Consider the following 9,977-nt stretch of genomic DNA (forward strand, 5'->3'; position numbering starts at 1 on the left):
CATTTCCCCTTACAGAAATAACTAATACATTCAGTGGCCCCCAACCTCAGAATGTGTGTCTTGTCCCTTCCCTTTCCCTGCTACATCAGAATCCCTTGTACTTCCACTGAACCCATCCAGAACCAGCCATCCCTTGATATGATGGCTTAGGCCACAAGTCACTTCAGTGATGCTTTGAGTCCTACATTGCTGCTGGTCTTTCACGCTAAAGCCTATCTTACATTTAGGAGGATTTAAGCCCAAAACCCATGTACTAGCTTCAGGGAAGAGTTTTTGTGCAACTATTAAATACTCATTGGTTTTGAATGGCTCTTTACACATTCTAATTGTCTTTTAAACCCTGATGTGACATGGGTGAGGTTGTTGACATCACACCAAAGTTAAGGGATTACACTAAAACATCACTGCAGTCAAAACATTCCACTAAGTTTCATAAGCTTTAAAACTTTATAGAAGGATACTTCTTCATCTTTTTCCCATGGAGTGGCTGGTGGATTTGAACCAGTAATCTTTCAGTTAGCAGCCATCAGAGCTCCTAGAAGTGAGGAACAATGTTGTTGTTGTTGTTGTTGTTGTTGTGAGCCATGAAGTTGCCTGCAACTCACAGCGACCCTGTAATAAATAAATTTACAATAGCTCTGAACTTTGCCCTATCATGAGTCAACTTCATCGTCTCTGTCACACATACCCCATTATCCCAATAATGACTTAATAGGCTTATCAAATTATTTACCTTACCCAAATCAAAAGTTGTTGTTGTTAGGTGCCATTGAGTCAAGTACGACTCATAGCAACCCTATAATAAACAAAAGATCTGAATCCTGTTCTAACCTGCACCATCATCACACTTTCAGACACACAAGAGCCCAATGCAGCAATGAGGGTCTTCCTCTCCTTCGCCAACCCTCCATGCTTCCCAGTATCATGCCCTTTTCCAAGAAATAGCACCTCCTAGTAATATACCCAAAGTATGTGAGGCAAAGCCTCATCATTCTTGCCTCCAAAGAGCATTCCAGCTGCACCCTCTCCAGAATGTACATGTTTGTTCTCTTGGCCAACCATAGGGTGTTCAGTGCTCTTCTCCAACATCACAGCTCAAAGGCATCAATTATTTTCCTGTCATTCTTATTCATTGTCCAGCTCTCACAAAGAGTCAGATTATATATCAAAGATTTGGTACTGCTTCTTCTAGTATGAAATGACCCTCTGGGATGCCCAAGGCTAACTATTCCCTTGAGTGAAAAGTCCCACCTTGAAGTCTGTCCTCTGCAGAACTTCCATTTCTGAATTCTCTTCATTTTCTAGGTCCACAGCAAGTAGAAATTACTCATGGTGTGTTACACACATTCTGGGTAAGATTAAGATTTGCATTTTAATGAAGTCTCCTAAGATAATTTTAACCATTACAAGAGCCTTATTCTTCTTTTAAGAAGTACAAATTTACTTTAATGTGAATGGGGAGGGGGAATGTAAAAAGACACCAAACCATTAATCTCACAGATACTAGTGCTTTGGGTGCAACTAAATGTAAAGAAAGGCAGTTTAAAGAAAAATGTTAAGTAAATATAAGAGGAAGAAATTAATAGATTTGGCAAATATTGGGGAGGCAAGAAGCAAATAATAATTTTGGATAATAGTTTTAGTTCTAAGTGTTAAGGAACTTAATAGGTACTCAATGGCCTTCCATTTATTCACTGATTTACAAATATGTCTTGTGATCTTGCTGGTACTAAGGGCCACAGAAACAATGGTGAGAAAAACAGTCCCCTGTGTCAAAGAGTCATAGCCATCACAAGAAGGAGCAGATGAATAAATACAAAGGAAGAAATGGAGGTAAAAAGGAACAGAAAAAGAGAGAAGGAGAGAGAGGGGGAAGAAAAAGAATTCAAACACAGAAATGTTAATAAATATATTCAGAGTAGAAAGATTTTGCGCTAAATGGAATCTAATTAGGGAGCTCCTGGTTTGAATCCACCAGTTACAACAAAGAAGAAGACTGGGCAATTTCCTATTGTGCTATTTACTTGCTGAAGAAGTCAGCTAAGAGTTAATTGTGACTTGATGATACTGAGTTTGAGAGGTTTTTGTGTCTTCTCAGCTGCTGTTCAGTTGGTCTCTCAACTGAAGCTAACTTCAAGCACAAGAGAGTGGAAGGCTGCCAAATTCTATGTCATCTCCAAGATCATTTGAAGACTCAATTGCTGTGACCCATACAATTTTAGTTGACTTTCGTAGTAGATCATTAGGACTTTCTAACTGGGTCATTTCGGTCTGGAAGTTCTGCTGGAACCTGTTCAAAAGCACGTTGTATTGTTAGGTGCCGTCCAGCCACCTTTGACTCAGAGTGTCCCTCTGAACAACAGAGCTGAACCTTGCTCTATGCTGCACCAGCTTCACCATCCTGAGTTCACTCTTAAAATCAATTTTGTCAATCTATCTTAGTAAGAGTCTTACTCTCTATCTCTGACTCTCCATCTTTCCCAATATGATGTCTTTTTCCAAGAACTGGTTCCTTCTGGCAACAGGCTCAAAATACGTGAGACAAAGTTTACCATTCTTGCCTCTAAGAAGCAAACCCCAAAAGAGACTTGTTTTCTCTTTTGCAGCCCACGGAATATTCAGTATTCTTCAACATAATTCAAAGGTATTAATTCTTCTATCACCTTTACTCATTGCCCAACTTTCAGATACACAGGAAACGATTGAAAATGCCATGGCTTGGATGAGGTGCACCTTAGTTTTAAAACTGACATTGTTGCTCTTTAACAATCTGGAAAGGTCTCAGACAGCAGATTTTCACAATGCAGCACAACTTTTCATTTCTTGACTGCTGTTACTAAGGATGTTAATTGTGTATCAGGTAAGATGAAATCATTGAACACTTCAATCTTATTTTTCTGTCTCTGATGTTACCTATCAGCCTAACGGTGAATGTTTTTCTTCTCTTGATGTTGAAATGTAATCCACATTGAAGGCTATAGTCTTTGATCTTCTGCAAGTGTTTCAAGTCATCTCCACTTTTTGCAACAAGGTTGTGTCATCTGCATGATGCAGGTTAGTAAGTCTTTCTCTAATCTTAATGTCACATTTTTCTTCATATAATCCAGCTTCTCAAATGATTTGCTCAGCATACAGGTTGAATTAGTATGAAGAAAGGATACAACCTTGGCACACACACCGTTCCTAACATTAAACCATAAAGTGTTCCCATGCTCTGTCCTAACAACTGCTTCTTGGTTTAAGAATGGGTTTCACATGAGCACAATTGGGCGTACTGGGATTCCCATTCTTCTCAATGCCATAATTCTGTTCTGATTTACAAAGCAAATACTTTTGCATATTTAATAAAACACAAGTACATATTGTTCCGGTATTCTTTGCTTTTAGTCAAAATCTGTTTGACATTAACAATGATGTCGTCATGCCACAGTCTCTTCTGAATCCAGTTTGAATTTCTGTAGATGTACTTGCTCCAGTTGTTTTTTTAATAATCTTTAGCAAGATTTTGCTTGCATATGATGTTGATGATATGATTTGATAACTTCCATACTCTATTGGATCATCGTTTGGGGAAGTGGGGATAGGAATAAATATGATCTCTTCCCATCAGCTGACTGACAGGTAGGCCTCATTCAAATTTCTTGGCACAGATGAGTGAGTACATTCATGGATGCATCTGTTTATGAGGACAAATCAGTTGGTATTCCACCAATTTGTAGGGGTTTTCTTATTTTATTTTTTTTTTGCCAGTGCCCTCAAGTACAGCTTGACCTTCTTCTTCTTCATCACCATTGACTCTTGATCGCCTTCCCCTGAAATAGTTCAGTGTGGACCAATTCTTTTTGGTAGTGACCCTGTGAATTTCTTCCATTTTCTTTTGGTGCTTTCTGCATCAGTCAAGATTTGCCCCATAGAATGGTATTTCAACTCAAAGCTTGAATTTTTTTCCCCCGTTCTTTTAGCACCATAAAGACATGCAATACTTTACCAGTTAGGTATGAGGTGCATTGGCCTAAAATAAAATCTGATCTTCCATATGGAAGATGATAATTTTACTGCTGAAATAACAATGCCTCAGTGAGTGATCTCCTTTGTTGTTCTTGGTGTATAGCGCCATGAAGTCAGCAATGCTATGTACAACAGATCTTGCACATACTCAGAGTCACTTTTGTGGTTAACTAATTGTTACAGTCACTGTATCAATCCATTTAATTGAGGATCTTCCTCTTTTGAGGACCTGCTACTTTACCAAGAATGATCCCCTTCACCAAACACTGGCTCCTCCTGATTGTTGTTGTTGTTATGTGCCATCGAGTCACTTGAGACTCATAGCGACCCTATGCAAAACAGCCCTAAACCCTGCTCTATCCTGCACCAATCGCACTGCCTCTGACACACCCATCCCAATTACTCCAGTCACCAAATCACTCCATCTCATAGAGGGTCTTCCCCTCCTGCGCCGTCCCTCCACCCTCCCAAGCATGACGTCCCTCTCCAAGGACCCGTCCCTCCTGGCAACATGCCCAAAGTATGTCAGACAATGTCCCAGAATTCTTGCCTCCAAGGAGTTGCTTGGTCTAATCCTCTCCAGGATGAATCTGTTTGTTTTCTTGGCAGTCCATGGTACATTCAATACTCTTCTTCAGCACCACAGCTCAAAGACATCAATTCTCCTTCTGTCCTCCCTAGTCATTGTCCAACTCTCTGATGCATAACAAGTGATTGCAAAGACCATGGCCTGTATCAGGTGCACCTTAGTCTACAGAGAGACACCATTGCTCTTCAGTACTTTAGAGAGGTCTCTAACAGCAGACTTTCCCATGGCAATGCGCCTTTTAATTTCCTGGCTGCTGGTGCCAAGACTGTTGACTATGGAGCCAAGCACACTAAAGCTGTGTACAATCTCAATCTCTTCACCATCCATCCTGATGCTGCCAATTGGTCCATTGCTCTTCAGTACTTTAGAGAGGTCCCTAAAAGCAGACTTTCCCATGGCAATATGCGTTTTGATTTCCTGACTGCTGGTGCCAAGAGTGTTGACTGTGGAGCCGAGCAAACTGAAGGTGTGAACAATCTCAGTCTCTTCACCATAGCATGGCCAAAATATGTGAGATGAAATTTTTCCATCTTCACTTCTAAGGAGCATTCTGGTTGCACTTCTTCCAGGACAGATTAATTTGTTCTTCTGACAGTCTAAGCTATGTTGTTGTTGTTGATAAGTGCCATTGAGTTGCAGGCGACTCATAGCGACCCTGTGAAGGAGAGTCCTTGACACTCGTGTGTCTCTCATCCTCTCTCCAGGTTCACAGGGTTTCTGGAGGCAAGCTATTACAGAATTGGATGCTGCTCCTGCTTCCAAGTCTAAGCTATATAGGTCCTTAAATCACATCACTTGATTACAGTTCCCATGGAGCTTACAGATCATTAGATTTCCTTACATTCTTTCATTAGTTTGACAGAAGTAGATCTTTATCTATTAGAATATATTTCTCCTGAACAATATCTGGTATACTTGGCAGATATTTTGACTACTACATCAGCTGGATGCATCAGCCACACAAATGTTCCAGAAAACCATTAATACCATAGTTGTTCTTACAAGCTATCAAGTCAGCTATGATTCATAGTAGCGCTACAAACAACTGATTAGAACCTTGCCCCATCCTGCCCCATCCTCATTCCTGATATGCTCAAACACACTGTTATAGTCCCCCTGTCAATCCATCTTGTTGAGGGTTTTCCTCTCTTTCCATAAATGGCCATTAAAAAAAGTCTAGGCCTGTGACTTTGAGCATTTTTTCATGTGCCTGTTGGCCATCTGAATGTCTTGCTCTGTGAAAGTCTTTCCATGTCTTTTGTCCATTTTGTATTTGGATTGTCAGTCTTTTTATTCTGGAGGTCCAGTATTATTCTGTAAACTTTTGTTATGAAACCCTTATTTGAGATGGCATTGACAAAGGTTTGCTCCAAATCAGTAGATTTTCTTTTCAATCTGTTGGGAAAAGTTTTTGATGAGCTCAGAGATTTATTCTTTAGAAAGTCACATTCTTAAATTTTATCTTCTCCAGATTGTACATTTCTACATGTATTTGTCAGACTCTTGATACCAAAGACTAGGCTTTCTAAGCATGGTCCCTGTTTGTCTCTTATGGACTTATGATTTTGGGTAATAAGAAAGATGCAAATCAAAATCACAATGAGATACCACCTTACTCCAGTATCAGTAGCAAAGTTTAGTAGGTTAGCACGCAAAAAATGTTAGAGAGGATGTAGAGAAGTGGGAGCTCTCATATAATGATGGTGAGATTGTAAAATGGTACAATCACTCTGGAAGACAGTTTGGCGTTTTCTCAAAAAGTTGAACATAGAAACTCTGTATGACCCAGCTAGTCTTTTGTTTTTGTTATGTGCCGTCAAGTCGCTTGCGACTCAGAATGACCCTATGTACAACAGCTCTAAACTCTGCTCTGTCCTGTGCCAATCTCATTGTCTCTGACACATTCATGCTGATTGCCCCAGTCACTGAATCAATCCATCTCCCAGAGGGCCTTCCCCTCCTACACCTGCCCTCTACTCTCCCAAGCATGATGTCCTTCTCCAAGGACTGGTCTTTCCTTACAACATGACCAAAGTATGTCAGACATAGCCTCAGAATCCTTGCCTCCAAGGAGCAGCCTGGTTTAACCCTCTCTACGATGAAATTGTTGTTTTCTTAGCAGTCCATGGTACCCTCAACACTCTTCTCCAACACCAAAGCTCAAAAGCATCAATTCTCCTATCTTACCTGGTCACTGTCCAACTCTCTGATACGTAACAAGTGATTGCAAAGACCATGGCCTGTATCAGATGCATCTTAGTCTCCAGAGACATACCGTTGCTCTTCAGTACTTTAGAGAGGTCCCTAACAGCAGACTTTCCCATGGCAATACATCTTTTAATTTCCTGGCTACTGGTGCTGAGAGTGTTGACTACAGAGCCAAGCAAATTAAAGCTGTGCACAATCTCAATCTCTTCATCACCCATCCTGATGCTGCCAATTGGTCCAGTGGTGAGAATCTTTGTCTTCTTGACATTAAGCCTCAATCCATATAGGAGGCTGCAGTCCTTGACCCTCTGCAGCAAGTGCTTCAGGTGCTCCTCAGTTTCAGCAAGCAGGGTTGTGTCATCTGCATAACACAGATTGTTGATAGATCTTCCACCAATCTTGACCCCACATTTCTCCTCATAGAGCCCAGCCTCCTGGATGATCTGTTCTACATACAGGTTGAAAAGGTGTGGAGACAGGACACATCCCTGGCGTACGCCCTTCCCAATTTTGAACCATGCAGTCTTTCCTTGCTCTGTTCTGACGACTGCCTCTTGGTTCAAGTTTCTCATTAGCATGATCAAGTGTTCTGGGATTCCCATTCTTCTCAGAGTCAGCCACAGTTTGTTATGGTCCACACTGTCAAATGCCTTTGCATAATCAATGAAACACAGATAGACATCCCTCTGGTACTCCCTGATTTCAGTTAAGATCCATCTAACATTAGCTACAATATCCCTAGTACCACGACCCCTCTAAACCCAGCCTGGACTTCTGGCAGTTCCCTGCTGATGTGCCGTTCCAGTTGTTTTTGGATAATCTTCAGCAGAATCTTGCTTGCATGTGAAATCAACGATATTGTTCTATAGTTTACACACTCTGTTGTGTTACCTTTCTTTGGAATGGGAACAAATATAGATCTCTTCCAGTCAGTTGGCCAACTGGTTGTTCTCCAGATTTCTTAACACAACTTGGTGAGCACGGCCAGGGCAGCATCTGTTAGCTGAAGTATGTAAATTGGTATAACATCTATTCCTGGGGCCTTATTTTTTGTTATTTCCTTCAAAGCAGCTTGAACTTCTTCCTTTAATCACCATAGGCTTTTGCTCATATGTTGTTTCATGAAATTCTTCTGTGTCTGCCAATTCCTTTCAATACAATGACTCAGTATATCTTTCCATCTTCTTTTGATACTTCTAGAAATATATCCCAATTAAATTAGATTTGAGACACAAATGAAGATTTGTACACCAGTGTTCATAGTGGTGTTATTCACCATTGCAATAACATGGAAATGGCCTAAATGTCCAACCATAACTGAGGAGATTGAGAAATTATGGTACATTCCCACAATGGAATACTATGCAGCACTCAGGAGTAACAATTTGGAAAAATACTACATACCTTGAGAGAGATTGAAGAGCATTATGCTGAGTGAACTACCTCATTCTCAAAGCCAGATACTGAACAAGACCATTATTGTAAAAATAGAAGGATAACTAGTAAAATATATATGGCGATCCAAGAGCAAAGAGGTGGGAGCAAAGGAGTAAGGATGGGTGGGGTGAAACCATAAGGTTGCACAGATTGATGGGTGGAGGGTGGTGGAGAAGAAAATGGGAAGGACCTGGGTGAAAAGACAGGGTAATGCTGGGCAAGATCCAAAGGTGATTAATTTATAAAACATAATGCATGAAAATGATTGGATGAAATACAATATGAATGAGGAATAGTGTGCAACACAATGTATAACAATTTTTTTTAATCTAGGCCCTAAAAGAAGGGGTAGGTAAGTTTTGAGAGATAGGGTGAGGGGGAGCTCAAGTAAGCCTGTAGACTCATGTCACATCAAATGAAGGGAATCCATATAAGCAAGAATATACTCAATGAATAAGAACTTTAAAAGATTTCCGGCGCTGCTAACTAGTTGAGTATAAAGAAAAATTCACATTACCAGATATGCGTATTTGAGAAGTGAATAACAAACTCTTTATTGATCTGAGATATCAACAAAAGGTTGTGAGTTTGAATTTCCACTATCCCACAGCCCATCCATTCTTACTGATACTAATGCTTCTTTGCAGTAAGCATTTTTTCTGTTTACCACTGCTTCTTGATGAAGATGAATGAATATGCATCTAGCACTCTAATTAGATTAGAGAATAATGACTAGGAAGATCTTGGGCATGAGAGGATCATTTATTATTCAGGCTACTTCCATTCTATCTAAGAAGTGTCTAAGAAGCAAACTCTAATTCCTTAGGATTCACTTATCACATTTGGTTAAACACTTACAAGCTGTAAACAAGCAAGTCCAAGAGTTGGCCCTGCCATAAAGGGTCCTGGTGGGAGTCCTTCAATAGTTCAAAACCCCAACAATGTCATCTCTCTACTTAGACAATGCTGTCCATAGGAAAGCAGCATGGTAGTATTAGCTATCATATGGTATCACAAGCTGGCATGAGTTGGGTACCTTTAATTCTCCCTTTAAACCTGATGCTGGATGTCATTATTCCTACCACAGGCACTCCAACATAAAACATATTCAAGTTAACACAAACTGCATCCATTTTTGTTTTGCTTGGGTTTTGTCATGGGTTTTTTTTTTGTAAATCCTATTAGTAGTAATATTAACTATGTACATGTTGCAGGTGTAATTAGTTGATGTTATCATTCTCATGCCCATCTGAATAGATAAATGAAAAATTAGATTTATAGTGATACTAGTAGACCTACTTCTTTCAAATAGATTCTGACTCATAGTGAACTTCCACTGCATTTTCAAGGCTGTAAATCTTTATGGGAAGTGGTTGGTCATCTTTCTTTCAAGGAATACTTTGCATCATCAAACTGGTGTTGTTAGTATGTGCTATTGAGTCACAGACTAATGTGTTGCACGTTGCATCTCAGGGAGCTCTGGTGACCTTGTGGATAACGAATTGTTGTTCTAACCTACCAGCTGCTCCATGAGAAAAAAATAGGCAATTTCCTCTTATGCAATTTATTGCCTCCGGAAGCTTCCTGGAGGGTGAGCAATGAGTCATTTCTGACTCAACAACATAACAATGACAACCACTTTACAATGTGAAAGAGTAAGGATGTAACTTTAAAGAACAACATAACAATGACAACCACTTTACAATGTGAAAGAGTAAGGATGTAACTTTAAAGA

Source organism: Elephantulus edwardii, unplaced genomic scaffold (assembly GCF_000299155.1).
Source record: "Elephantulus edwardii isolate Elephantulus edwardi_28Jun2011 unplaced genomic scaffold, EleEdw1.0 scaffold00264, whole genome shotgun sequence".
In the NCBI taxonomy this organism is placed as follows: domain Eukaryota; kingdom Metazoa; phylum Chordata; class Mammalia; order Macroscelidea; family Macroscelididae; genus Elephantulus; species Elephantulus edwardii.